Source organism: Dama dama, chromosome 5 (genome assembly GCF_033118175.1).
Source record: "Dama dama isolate Ldn47 chromosome 5, ASM3311817v1, whole genome shotgun sequence".
NCBI lineage: Eukaryota > Metazoa > Chordata > Mammalia > Artiodactyla > Cervidae > Dama > Dama dama.
In genome coordinates this window covers 106,702,650-106,716,463 of record NC_083685.1, presented here as the reverse complement: position 1 = coordinate 106,716,463, position 13,814 = coordinate 106,702,650, and positions in this window count along the sequence as shown.

Here is a 13,814-nt window from a genome sequence, read left to right as displayed (position 1 = left end):
AGGAAGACTTGAGGCCCTTGAGGGGCAGTGAGCCAGCCAGCGATGCCTCTGGAAGGGGACTCCAGGGTCTGGCTCCCAGCTGCCAGTCTTTCTGGAACCCCAGGCCATTCCTGTATAAATAGCAAAGCTCTGCACTCTCGGTTCTGCCAACCTTAACTCCAACCTCAGTGTGGTCTGCTATTTGGAGCAGACAAAAATTGCTGGCAGCAACAGTTAAGCCCCCAGAGTGATGGGAAAGACACGATTCTGGTCTCTGGTCAGCTCCTCAACTGATGGTGCAAACAGGTCGCACTTGGAGGACAGTGGAGAGAGGAAGCCCAGTGGGCGTTGGTGCGGGGCAGGAGGGTCGGCAGGGGAAAGGCAATCTGTGGGATCAGGGCGCTGGGAAAAAGGGTTGGCCCGGGAGTTTTTGGCCAGAGGAAAGGCCTGGGGGACCAGCGGCGCGGCCTGCGTGGGTTGGGGCAGAGGCGCCGGCCAGGGCTGGCCCAGGGAGCGGGTGGCTGAGAGGCTGGGGGAGGGCAGGACCTCGGCGCTGGAGGTCCCGTCCTGGACCGACTCCGGAGGGCCAGCAGGGAAACCTGAGACTGTGGGTCCTCCCCCTCCCCAATCATTGGGTGCTAAAAGGCCCACGACATTTACGACTTCAGGAGGGTAAAGAGCCTGAGAAAGAATCGCAGACCATATGGATTTGTTTCCTGGGTTTAAAAAAAAAAAGTCAAAACTTCTAATTAGGCCGGGAAAAGCCATCGACCTCCGTCAGTCTCGAGGCCCCTGGATTCAATTACTCCCCGGACTCCCCCACGCGCGGCGGCAGGGCCCTCCTCGCCCCCTTCACGAGCGAGGTCAAGGGTGCCTGGAGACGGGGCGTGTCCCAACAATGCTTTTATTCACTTGGGATGGATTCGATGTTAGATCCCCTCGCGGCTGTTGCGAGTCTTCAGTGCTCAGCCCTCCCCCCACCCCGCCCCTTGGCCACTGTCTCTCAGAAGAGAGGTTTGGGGATAGGACCCCCTAGAAGTCCCTTTCTCTCTGCTAGAAAAACTTCTTGACATCAAACTAAAACTGAATCACTGAGCAAGTTGGAAGGTAGAATTGGGGGTATTTTCACCAAAAAAACGTTTTTAAGAGTTGGTATAAGACTTTTTCTAGGATATTTGGAAACAGACCGGAAAAAACCCCTTCGTAGGACACCAGTGCTCTGGGTTCTCCTGGAGACTGTCCCCTCAGTCTGTATATAAACACCTTCTCTGAGCCCTGTCACTTTCTCAAGTCTGTTCTCGCACCCTCTCCGTCCAACTCCAGATTCTGGGAGAAAGAAGTCACCCCCTCCTGCCTCTCACCCTCAACCAACACTGCTGATCTCCACCTCCCCACGCCCTTCATGCCCCTAGCTGGCCTCCTTGTGGGACCCCCTGAGTGCTCCAGGCCTCACCCTCCCAGACTCCCTGCCCCTGGCCCTGTGCTCTGAGGGCCTGGTCACCCCTGAAACGCGGTCTTCTCTAAGCTGCCAGGACACAGCTATCTCTCCACTGACTCCTTTGCCCACCACCCCAAGGTCAAAGCTTCTGGGTTCCCTTCTGAGTCCTTCACTCTAGGCTGTGCTGTCTTTCTGGCTCATATCCTTACTCTAAATGGCTCCTGAGTCTATTACCTCAGCACCTTCTCTCTCCTGATTTCCTCAGTTTTCTGCTTGCCAGTAAGTACTGCCTTTTGCATGTTCTACTAACACCTCTGACTCAACGTGCTCGTAACTTAACAAGAATTCATTCTTGGGACTTCCCTGGTGGTCCAAGACTCAATGCTCCCAATGTAGGGGGCCCAGGTTCCATCCTTGGTCAGGGAACTAGATCCCACATGCTGCAACTAAAAATCTCACATGCCTCAATGAAGATCGAAGATCCTGCATGCCACGCCTAAGACCTGGCAGCCAAGTAAGTAAATCCTTTTTTTTTAAAAAAGAATTTATTCTAAAAAAAAAAAAAAAGAATTTATTCTTTATCTGCACCATCTTTCTGAAACCAAAGCAACAGTAAGAGTTCCTCTTTCAGTGCTCTGTATTGTTTTTTAATATATATATTTCAAAAAGCAACTTTAGGTTCACAGTAAAGGTGAATAAAAAGTACCAGAAGAGTATTGGCAGTTCCCTTGTACCCTGTCACCCCAACACATGCCTTCCTCCACTGCCTATATCCCAGACCACAGTGGTGCATTAGTTACAACTGATGAACCTACACTGACACTTCATCATCACCAAAGTCCATGTTCACATTAGAGTTCACTTTTAGTGCTGTACATCTTATGAGATTGGACAAATGTATAATGACATATATCCACCATTATAATGTGGTACAGAATCATTCCACTGCCCTATAAATTCTCTATTTGGCCCTCCTATTGACCCCTCTCTCTCCTAGTCACTGCCAACCACTTTTTCTTTTACTGTCTCCATAATTTTGCCTTTTCCAGATTGTTATATATATGACATACAGTGTGTAGCCTTTTCAGATTGGCTTCTTTCACTTAGCAATATGCATTTAAGTTTCCTCCATGTCTTTTCACGGCTTGATAACTCATTTCTTTTTAGTGTTGAATACTATTCCATTGTCTGGGTATAATATCTGTTCACCTACTAAAGGACATCTTGGTTGCTTCCAAGTTTTTGGCAATTATGAATAAATCTGCTATAAACATCTGTGTGCAGATTTTTCTGTGGATTTAAGTTTTCAGTTAGTTTGGGTAGATACCAAGGAGTGCAATTGCTTGGTCATATGGTAAGAGTATGTTTAATTTTATAAGAAACTGGTAACCTGTCTTCCAAGGTGACTATACTACTTTGCATTCCCACCAGCGATGAATAAAAGTCCCTGTTGCTCCACAGCCTCCCCAGCATTTGTTGTATCAGTGTTTTGGATTTTGGCCATTCCAAAAGGTGTGTTGTGGTATCTCATTTTTGTTTTAATATGCAATTCCCTAATGACATATGATGACATCTTTTCCTATGCTTACTTGTCATCTGTATGTCTTCTTTGGTGAGTTGTCTGCTCAGGACTTTGTCCATTTTGTAATCATGCTGTTTACTTTCTAATTCTTGAGTCTTTGGAGTTCTTTATATATGTTGGATAATAGTCCTTTATTAGATATATGCCTTTTGCCAATATTTTCTCCCAGGCAGTGGCTTGTTTTCTAATTCTGTTGACATTATCTTTCACAGAGCAGAAGTTTTTTACTCTAAAGAAGTCCACCTTATCAATGATTTCTTTCTTTTTTTTTTCAATGATTTCTTTCAAAGATTGTGCCTTTGGTATTGTGTACAAAAAGTCATCACAGTACACCAGGTAAACTAGGTTTTCTCCTGTATTATCTTCTATAAGTTTTCTAGTTTTTTAGGTTTTACATTTAAGTCTATGATCCATTTTTAATTAATTTTCTTGAAGAGTGTGAAATCTGTGTAGATTCTTTATTTTTTCTTTCTTGCTTTTTGTGCATGTGGATGTCCAGTTATTCTAGCACTATTGTGGAAAAGACTATCTTTTCTCCATTGTGTTGCCTTTGCTCCTTTGTTAAAGATCAATTGACTATATTTCTGGGCTCTCTAGTCTGTTTCTTGATATATTTATCTATCTTTTGCCAATGCCACAGTGTGTTTTGCTTATTGTAGAACAACGAACTGGTTCCAAATCAGGAAAGGAATATATTGACTGTATATTGTCACCCTGCTTATTTAACGTATATGCAGAGTACATCATGAGAAATTCTGGGCTGGATGAAGCACAAACTGGAATCAAGATTGCCGGGAGAAACATCAATAACCTCAAATATGCAGATAACACCAATCTTATGGCAGAAAGCAAAGAGGAACTAAAGAGCCCCTTGATGAAAGTGAAAGAGGAGAGTGAAAAAGCTGGTTTAGAACTCAATATTCAAAAAACAAAGATCACGGCATCCGGTCCCATCACTTCATGGTAAATAGATGGGGAGACAATGGAAACAGTGGCAGACTTACTTTTCTTGGGCTCCAAAATCACTGCAGATGGTGTCTGCAGCCATGAAATTGAAAGATGCTTGCTCCTTGGAAGAAAAGCTATGATCAACCTAGACAGCGTATTACAAAGCAGAGATGTTACTTGCCTAGTCAAAGATATGGTTTATCCAGTAGTCATGTATGGATGTGAGAGTTGGACCATGAAGAAAGCTGAGCGCCGAAGAACTGATACTTTTGAACTGTGGTGTTAGAGAAGACTCTTAAGAGTCCCTTGGACTGCAAGGAGATCAAGCCAGTTAATCCTAAAGGAAGTCAGTCCTGAATATTCATTGGAAGGACTAATGCTAAAGTTGAAGCTCCAATACTTTGGCCACCTGAAGCAAAGGACTGACTCATTGGAAAAGACCCTGCTGCTGGGAAAGATTGAGGGCAGGAGGAGAAGGGTATGACAGAGAATGAGATGGTTGAATGGCATCACCAACTCGATGGACATGAGTTTGAGCAGGCTCTGGGAGTTGGTGATGGACGGGGAAGCCTGGTGTGCTGCAGTCCATGGGGTTGCATGGAGTCGGACACGACTGAGCAACTGATCTGAACTAAGTCTTAAAGTCAGATCTTCCAACTTTGCTTTTCTCCTTCAGAATTAAATTGGCTATTCTAGGGTTTTTTGCCCCTCCATTCAGATTTTAGAATCAGTTTGTTGATATCCACAAAAAACTAACTAGTATTTTGATTAGGATTGCACTGAATCTGTAGGTCACATTGGGTATACTTGAGAGCTTGACAAAATTGAGTCTTACTATCTATAAACATGGAATATCTCTCTATTTATGTCTTTGATATCTTTCATCAGAGTTTTGTAGTTTTTGTCATATAGATCTTATATGTATTGATTTATACATAAATATTTCATTCGAGAGGATGCTAGGTAAATGATAGTGTGTTTTTAATTTCAAATTCCTCTTGTTCATTGCCTGAATGTAGGAAAGTGATTGCTTTATGTATATTAACCTTATATCCTGCAACCTTGTGATGATCATTTATCAGTTCCAGGAGTTTTTTGTCAGTTATTTCAGATTTTCTATGTAGATGATAATGTAATCTAAGAAGAAACACAGTTTGATTTCTTCCTTCTTAATACTTTTTTCCCCTTCTTTTGTTTTGCTGTATTAGCTAGGACTCCCAGTACAATATGGAAAATCAGAGAGAAAGGGACATCCTTGTCTTGTTTCTTGTTCCTTAACAGGAACAAGCTTTTAGTTTCTCATCATTTAGTACGATGTTAGCTATAGGTTTTTTGTAGATGTTCTTTATCAAGTTGAGGAAATCTCCTTCTATTCCTAGTTTACTAATAGTTTTTATCATGAATGGATGTTGAATTTTGTCAAATGCTTTTTTCTATACCTATTGATATGGTCACATGATTTTTCTTCTTTAGCCTGCATATGTGATGGATTACATTAACTGATTTTCAAATACTGAACCAGCTTTGCGTATTTAAGATAAATTCCATTTGGTCACGGTGTATAATTCTTTTTATACATTGTTGGACTGGGTTTGCTAATATTTTGTTGATGATTTTTTCATCTATGTTCATGAGAGATATTGGTGTATAGTTTTCTTTTCTTGTATTATTTCTGTCTGGCTTTGGTATTCAGGTAATGTTACTCTCATAGAATGAATTGGAAAGTATTTCCTCAGCTTTTATCTTCTGGAAGAGATTGTGCTAGTAGAAAATTGGTATAATTCCTTCCTTAAGTGTTTGGTAAAATTCACCATCTGGGTGAACCCATCTGGGACTGGCGCTTTCTGTTTTGAAAGGTTATTAATTATTGATTAAATTTTGGTAATAGATACAGGTTTATTCAGATTGTCTGTTAGTGTTCACAATGCTTTTGAACTGTGGTGCTGGAGAAGACTCTTGAGAGTCCCTTGGACAGTAAGGAGATCAAAGTAGTCAATCCTAAAGGAAATGAATCTTCACTGTTCATTGGAAGGACTGATCCTGAAGCTGAAATTCCAATACTTTGGCCACCTGATGCAAAGAGCTGACTCATTTGAAAAGACCCTGGTGCTGGGAAAGATTGAGGGCAGGAGGAGAAGGGGACGACAGAGGATGAGATGGTTGGATGGCATCACCGACTCAATGGACATGGGTTTGGGTGGACTCTAGGAGTTGGTGATGGACAGGGAGACCTGGCGTGCTGAGGTTCATGGGGTTGCAGAGTTGGACATGACTAAGTGACTGAACTGAACTGATCCCATCTTGGACACTACACTTAGTCTACTTAGACTTCTTAGGCTATAACAATTTCTCAGACTTTCCTTGTATTAATAACGTTGACAGTCTGAGGATTTTGTAGATTATCCCTGATCAAATATTTTGTAGCATGTCCCTGAACTGGGATTTGTTTAATGTTTTTCTCATGATTAGACTGGGATAATGGATTTGGGGTCCCATTTTTATCATACTATATCAAGGATATGTTAATGTTGATCACCTAGCCGAGGTTGTTTGTCAGATGTTTCTACTGTAAAAATACTCATTTCCCTGAACTCTTTCCCTACTGCATTTTTTGGAAGGAGCTCACACTTAAAGGATGGGAAACTATGCTCTACTTCACAAGTAGGATATATATTACTTAGACTTCTCTGCATGAGAGATTTGTCTCTTCTCCTCTATTTATTTACTTACTCAGTAATTTATTTATATCAGTATGGACTCATGGACATTTATTTTTTACTTTGAGCTATAATCCAATACTACTTCACTTATTCTGTTGTGCAGATTTTTCCAGCTTTGGCCACTGGGATCTCTTCCAGTTTTGTCTGTGTTCCTTTGACATATCTTCATGAACTGTGTGTGCGGGGAGGTTGCCTTTTTATGTGTTTTGTTTTGTTTGAGTAGTTTCTTACTTTTGGCACTACAAGATTCCTCAGGCTCATCTCGTATATTCCTGTCCAAGTCCTGCGTGCGTGGGTGTTCAGACATTTCAGTCGTGTCTGACTCTTTGCGACCCCATGGACTGTCGCTTGCCAGGCTCCTCTGTCCATGGGATTATCCAGGCAAGAATACTGGAGTGGGCTGCCAGGGGATCTTTTCAACCCAGGAGTTGAACCAGCATCTCCTGCATTTCTTGCATTACAGGCAGAACTTTACTGCTGAGCCAGCAGAGAAGCCCATTCATGGCCTAAAATCAATCAATTTTCTAAGAATCCCTTGTTCCTTTTATTGGAGAATGGTATTAGAAACCAAGATCTGGGCACTAAAGTGCTCATTTCTAATAGTGTGTGATTTCTTCTAGGCTGTCTCAGTTGTCACAGCAAGGAAATACGTGTATACAAATCCATGTACATAGATATGCCTATATATATTTCTATATATAACCATCTGTATCTATATTAAGTTGAACATGGGTTTACACTAATGCCTCTAACTGTAACCCACAAATCATTCTGTCATTCTAGCCTCCTCTCCTCGCTTACGTCTACCCCTGCATAGTGAGAAACCCAGCTTCTACAATCCACTATCCGTTTATGTAGCTGCTCAATTCCAGTATATACACATACCAGAATAGACTGTGAACCTGTGCCCCTGCAGCAAATAGCTTTACCAGCCAGAATCCCAGGCTAATGTACCGTTTCTTCTGACTTTAATCCTACAGATGGGACTCATTCACAATCTCCTCTAGAGAGGTTGTTTCATACATTCATTAACGGATTATTTTGTCACAATCTGCATTCTTTTGTAGCCGAGCTGGGGCCTTCCCAGGACAGAAGTCCCCACCATGTCCCCACCACTGCCCCCCTCTTGTTTGTAGAAAAACTTTAGCCTCCTAGGCCTTCTCCAAGTTCCAAAGAATAAATTTAATCAGAAATGTGAGAAAAAGCCAAAAGAAAGGAAAACAGTCAAACAAGGCAAAATAATAATAGTTTTGGCATTAAACAAGCTCAAAGATCTTTAGTTCCTCCTCAAAGCCTATAGAAAGCCTCTGAGCCATATGCTTTGAGCAGTTTTGCAGATACTGAAACTCTCACCAGGTGGATAAAGTTTGCTGACCACAAGCCATAGACTCTGACGTAGAAGGTTGGAACTAGAAGGTTGATGATGCTGACTCCTGATTACCTCACCATCAACCAATCAGAAAAATGTTCTTGAGTTGATCACACATCCCCCAACCCCTTCCCTCATCCTGTCTTTAAAAGCTTTTCCTTGAGAGCCATCAGGTCTTTTAAGCACAAGCTACCTGGACTCCTTGCTTAGTGCCCTGCAATAAACACTACAGTCTCCTTCACTACAATCCTGTGTAAACCGACTTTACTGCACGTAGGTGAGCAGACCTAAGTTTGGTTCTGTAACACTTTTCTCAGATTGCTCAATTCCCTAGGTGAATTTTTAAATTTGCATGCATTATGGTTTACTCTTTGTGCTGTAAAGTAATGTGCATTTAAAATTCATCCATGACTTTTCTTTCATCACTGGATAATACTCCCCTGAATAGATGTGCATGATTTCTTTATCCATTAGCCCATGGAAACATCTTGATCACTTCTAATTTGGTGCAATTATCAATAAAACTGCTAAAAACATTTGTATGTAGGTCTTCATATGGACATAAAGTTTTCAAATCAATTGGGTAAACATGTATAAGTGTTATCATTAGATCAAATATTTAGCTTTTTATGAAACTGCCAAACTGTCTTCCAAAGTGGCTGTACCATTTTGCATTCCCGCTGGCAATTGTTTCTTATCCTTGCCAGCAATTGATATTATCAATGTTTAAAATTTTAGCCATTCTATTAGATATGTCATTTTTGTTTTAATTTTCAATTAAATTTAAATTTTCTTAATGACAAATGATGTTGAGTGTGTTTTCATATACTTATTTGCCATCTGCGTGTTTTCTTTGGGGAGGTATCTGTCCATATCATTTGCCCATTTTTTAATTGGTTGGTTTTGTTTATGTCAAGTTTTAAGAGTTCTTTGTGTATTCTGGATACAAGTCCTTTTTTTTTTTATATGAGTCTTTTTTGTTTTTTTCTGATGCAAGTGCTTTTTCAGAAATATGTTTTGCAAATGATTTTTCCCAGTCTGGGGCTTGTCTTTTCATTCTCAATGGCTCTGACTGAAAAGATTTTTCAGTCAGAATGGTCTTCTGAAAAGATTTTTATTTTGATGAAATTCAGTTTATTAACTAACTCTTTTATGTATCCTGGTTTTGGTGTCATATATAAGAAATCTTTGCCTAACCCAAAATTATAAAATAAATAATATTTTATTAACATTAATAATTAATGATTTATTAATAAAATTAAAATATTTTCTCAGGTTTTCTTCTAGAAGTTTTATAATTTTAAGTTTTATGTTCAGGTCTATGACAAATTTTGAGTTTATTTTATATGTGATGTATTATGTGAGTCAAAGATTTTTGTTTTTTGGCTGTGGGGAGTTTTGGACATACAGCTATCTGATTGTTTTAGCATCATTTGTTGAAAAAACGACACTTTCTTCATTAAGTTGCCTTTGTATCTTTGTCAAGAATCAGTTGCCCATATATGTTGGTTATTTTTGGACTCTATTCTATTCCGTTGATTGATTTGTCTATCTTTGTGCCAATACTATATTGTCTTGATTAGTCTGTCTAGTCAAAACTATGGTTTTTCCAGTAGTTATGTATGGATGTGAGAGTTGGACTATAAAGAAAGCTGAGTGCCAAAGAATTGGTGTTTTTGAACTGTGGTGTTGGAGAAGACTCTTGAGAGTCCCTTGAACTGCAAGAAGATCCAACCAGTCCATCCTAAAGGAAATCCGTCCTGAATGTTCATTGGAAGGACTGATGCTGAAGTTGAAACTCCAATACTTCGGCCACCTGATGTGAAGAACTGACTCGTTTGAAAAGACCCTGATGCTGGGAAAGATTGAAGGCTGGAGAAGAAGGGAATGACAGAGGATGAGATGGTTGGATGGCATCACCGATTCAATGGGCATGAGTAAGCTCCAGGAGTTGGTGATGCACAGGGAAGCCTGGAGTGCTGCAGTCCATGGGTTCGCAAAGAGTCGGACACAACTGAGCAACTGAACTGAACTGAACTATAGATGTATAAGTTCTGAAATCAGGTAATGTTAGTTCTCCAACTCTGTTCTTTTACAAAGGCAGATTCAGAGTGATGCTCAGGCTAATCATTCCTATCACTGAAGTAAGACCTTCTTGCATAGTCTACCCAATGCTGCATGAATTATGAGTTTTTCCAGTCTGGCTGGTGGAAACAGGTGCTATTCCCAGATGGACACTGCTCTCTAATCCTTTTGGATTGTCTTTCCCAGCTGTTGGTAGTTTTCTCACCCGCATATGCTGATTGGTTCTCTGTGTAACACTCAAGAGATCCCCCCTGTAGGTCTAGCGGTAGCCTCTGAGCAGGTCTCTCCTCTCAGGTACCCTTTCCTGTGGACTCTAGACTCCTTGGTCTCCTTGGACTCTCGTGTCCACTCCTCCTTTCCAGGAGCCCCTCAGGCTCTGCCTCAGTCTCTCCGTGTGCATGGCCTGAAAACCCTCTCTAGGCCCAGCACGTGCTTTCCCATTTCTCAGGGATTACTGCCCTCGTCCCCAGTGCCTTGACGACCTTCCTTCACATCTCCTGTCTGGTTGTTTGGGGTTGTTGATAGGCAAACACAATCCATATTACTCCATCCTGGGCAGAAGCTAAAGGATTTTAAAGTCCCTTCCAACTTTAAATCTTGCTGTTTATCAGGACTTCTGGGTGATTTCCCTCGGCACACATTCCTCCTTGCTGAGTCTAAAGTGACTCTGCCTGGGTGAAGGAGGGTGAGGACGTGTCAGACAGAATGAAATGTGCAGGGCATGGAGGAGGGACCGCAGGCCAGGACTGGGGGCTCGTGCCAGTAGGAAACAGAAAAGAAAAGTGAAGTCAGGGGAGACAGAGTCACATGGCTATAGAAGAGCAGTTGAAAGAGGCGTGGGATCCAGAGGGGAGCTGAGGAGGAGACCCCAGGAGACCCAGGGGCACAACCTGGTGTGTGATGAACCCCTGGCTGAATCTGGCTCTGTCTCACCCAGGAGCTCAATCTCAGCTGCTTGCAGCTCTGCCTGCTCTGAGAGACCAACAAAAAAGATAAGAGAGGGCTTGCATGGGGCCTAAGCCAAGGGACCCTGCTGGATGCTCGCAGCTCCCAGGAAGAGAAAAAAAAGTGGGCAGAACTGGGCTTTGCTGGGTCAGGAAGAGCCTCTTCCCTCTAGAAGGCTGAAGAGAGCACCTGGAGGACTCCCAGGAGCTCCCCCCCAGTGCCTATGTGGTGCCAAGGACTGGGGGGCAGGGGCGGTGTCTCAGAGGGGACACCTTGTGCCCTGAAGGTTCTGGGGGTGGGGACAGGTGTGGCCCTGGAGTGTCAGCCTGGCAACTTGCTGAATGTGCAGGAGCCCAGGCCCCTGCCACCCGCCAGGATGGAGATTAGGATTCAGTGGGGCTGGGCCTCTGAGTGCCCCACTGAGTTTATGGCAGCAGGTGGTTTGGGATTCCATTCTGAGAGCCCCCGGGCGTCTTTCATGTAGAGTAGGTGAGGCCTGGGGAGCATAGGCAAGTATGGAAGGAAGGAGCCCAGGTAGACAGGCAGAGGTGCACTTGGAAGGGGGCAGCTGTCGGCACCCCTTTAAAGTCTGTTGAGCCCTAGGCTCCCTCTCATCCCAGATCTTATCTCAGTGCTGGCCCCGGATGGTGCTTTCTCCAGGGCACCTCGGGACCCCTGGGGCAGGAGGAAGGGCAGATCAAAGGGCAAGCGCCCCAACAAGGGAACCTGAGATGGCTTCTTTGTCTGCACCCCAGCGAGGCCCGCCCTGAGACAGGATGGATGGGAGCCCTGGGCCAGGGGGTTGGAAGGGAGTGTGAGCAGAGAAACCAAATCCTGATGCATTCACTGCGGACAAAGGGAAGGGCTTGCAGAGGGGCTCAGCCTTCTCTCACAGCTGCTCTGGCTGGAGGCTTCCGGCACAGTCTGGGGACATCTGGGTCAGTTCTCTTCAGAGGCAAGAAGGACCCAAAGGGGGTAGTGGTTTGCACGCCTGTCGGTTGGGGACAGAGGCCCACTCACTAAACCCTGCTTTTAGCTGATTTGAAGTTACCCACACCCAGAGGGGGCCTAGGAGCAGAGCTGGGGTTAGGAGGAGTAGGAAGCAGCGCCCGCCCCCCATCCCAGACTCTCAAATCCCAGACACCCCCGACATCACCATCCTCCTGGGAAAGCAGCCTAGCCACTTGGGCGTAACTCTAACCCCAGGCTTGGGCTCCCCCACATCTGGAGCCTCAGCTGCCGACCCACCATGGAGGCTGTGAACTCTTCCCCCCAAGTCTGCCTGGTCCCAACAACAGAAGAAAAGCCGAGGGAGCAGCAGCTGTCTCCCCAGGGCGTCAGGGCCACAGGCGGGCGCCGGTGCTCTGTAGGGGGGTGATGGGGGAGGATCTGGGTTTCACTTGCCTCTGTGGTAATTTGGGGCCTTGCAGTTGGTGTTAAGGTTGAGGGTGTACTGGGGATACAGTTAACCTTTTCCTAACTTTGGTCTGAATTCAAGGAGAACCAGAGAGACTAGGACTCTCAAACCATATACCCCTACCCCTCCGCAAGGTCCCCACTGGGACCAGTTGGATTCCACATTGACTCACTAGTCCAAGCACCCAATTCAGCCAGGCCAGGTCTGGAGGTGCAGATGGGTAGAGACTGGGCAGGGCAAACCCAGTGGCAGGTAGGAATTCAGTCCCCTCTCCTCCGATTCTCTCACTCCCCTGACCCTCCCCCTAGCATTCTGCCTGAGGCTGGTTGTTCTCAAGCCCACCCAGGCTAGTTCAGTCACTCAGTCGTGTCCAACTCTTCGCGACCCCATGAATCGCAGCACGCCAGGCCTCCCTGTCCATCACTAACTCCCGGAGTTTACTCAAACTCATGCCCATAGAGTCGGTGATGCCATCCAGCCATCTCATCCTCTGTCGTCCCTTTCTCCTCCTGCCCCCAATCCCTCCCAGCATCACGGTCTTTTCCAATGAGTCGACTCTTCGAATCAGGCGGCCAAAGGACTGGATTTTCAGCTTCAGCATCAGTCCTTCCAATGAGCACCCAGGACTGATTTCCGTTAGGATGGACTGGTTGGATCTCCTTGAAGTCCAAGGGACTCTCAAGAGTCTTCTCCAACACCACAGTTCAAAAGCATCAATTGTTCGGCGCTCAGCTTTCCTCACAGTCCAACTCTCACATCCATACATGACCACTGGAAAAACCATAGCCTTGACCAGACAGACCTTTGTTGGAAAAGTAATGTCTCTGCTTTTTAATATGCTATCTAGGTTGGTCATAAATTTCCTTCCAAGGAGTAAGCGTCTTTTAATTGCATGGCTGCAGTCACCATCTGCAGTGATTTTGGAGCCCAAAAAAATAAAGTCTGACACTGTTTCCACTGTCTCCCCATCATGAGGTGATGGGACCAGATGCCATGATCTTAGTTTTCTGAATGTTGAGCTTTAAGCCAACTTTTTCACTCTCCTCTTTCACTTTCATCAAGAGGCTTTTTAGTTCCTCTTCACTTTCTGCCATAAGGGTGGTGTCATCTGCATATCTGAGGTTATTGATGTTTCTCCAGGCAATCCTGATTCCAGCTTGTGCTTCTTCCAGCCCAGTGTTTCTCATGATGTACTCTGCATGTAAGTTAAATAAGCAGGGTGACAATATACAGCCTTGACGTACTCCTTTTCCTATTTGGAACCAGTCTGTTGTTCCATGTCCAGTTCTAACTGTTGCTTCCTGACCTGCATACAGGTTTCTCAAGAGGCA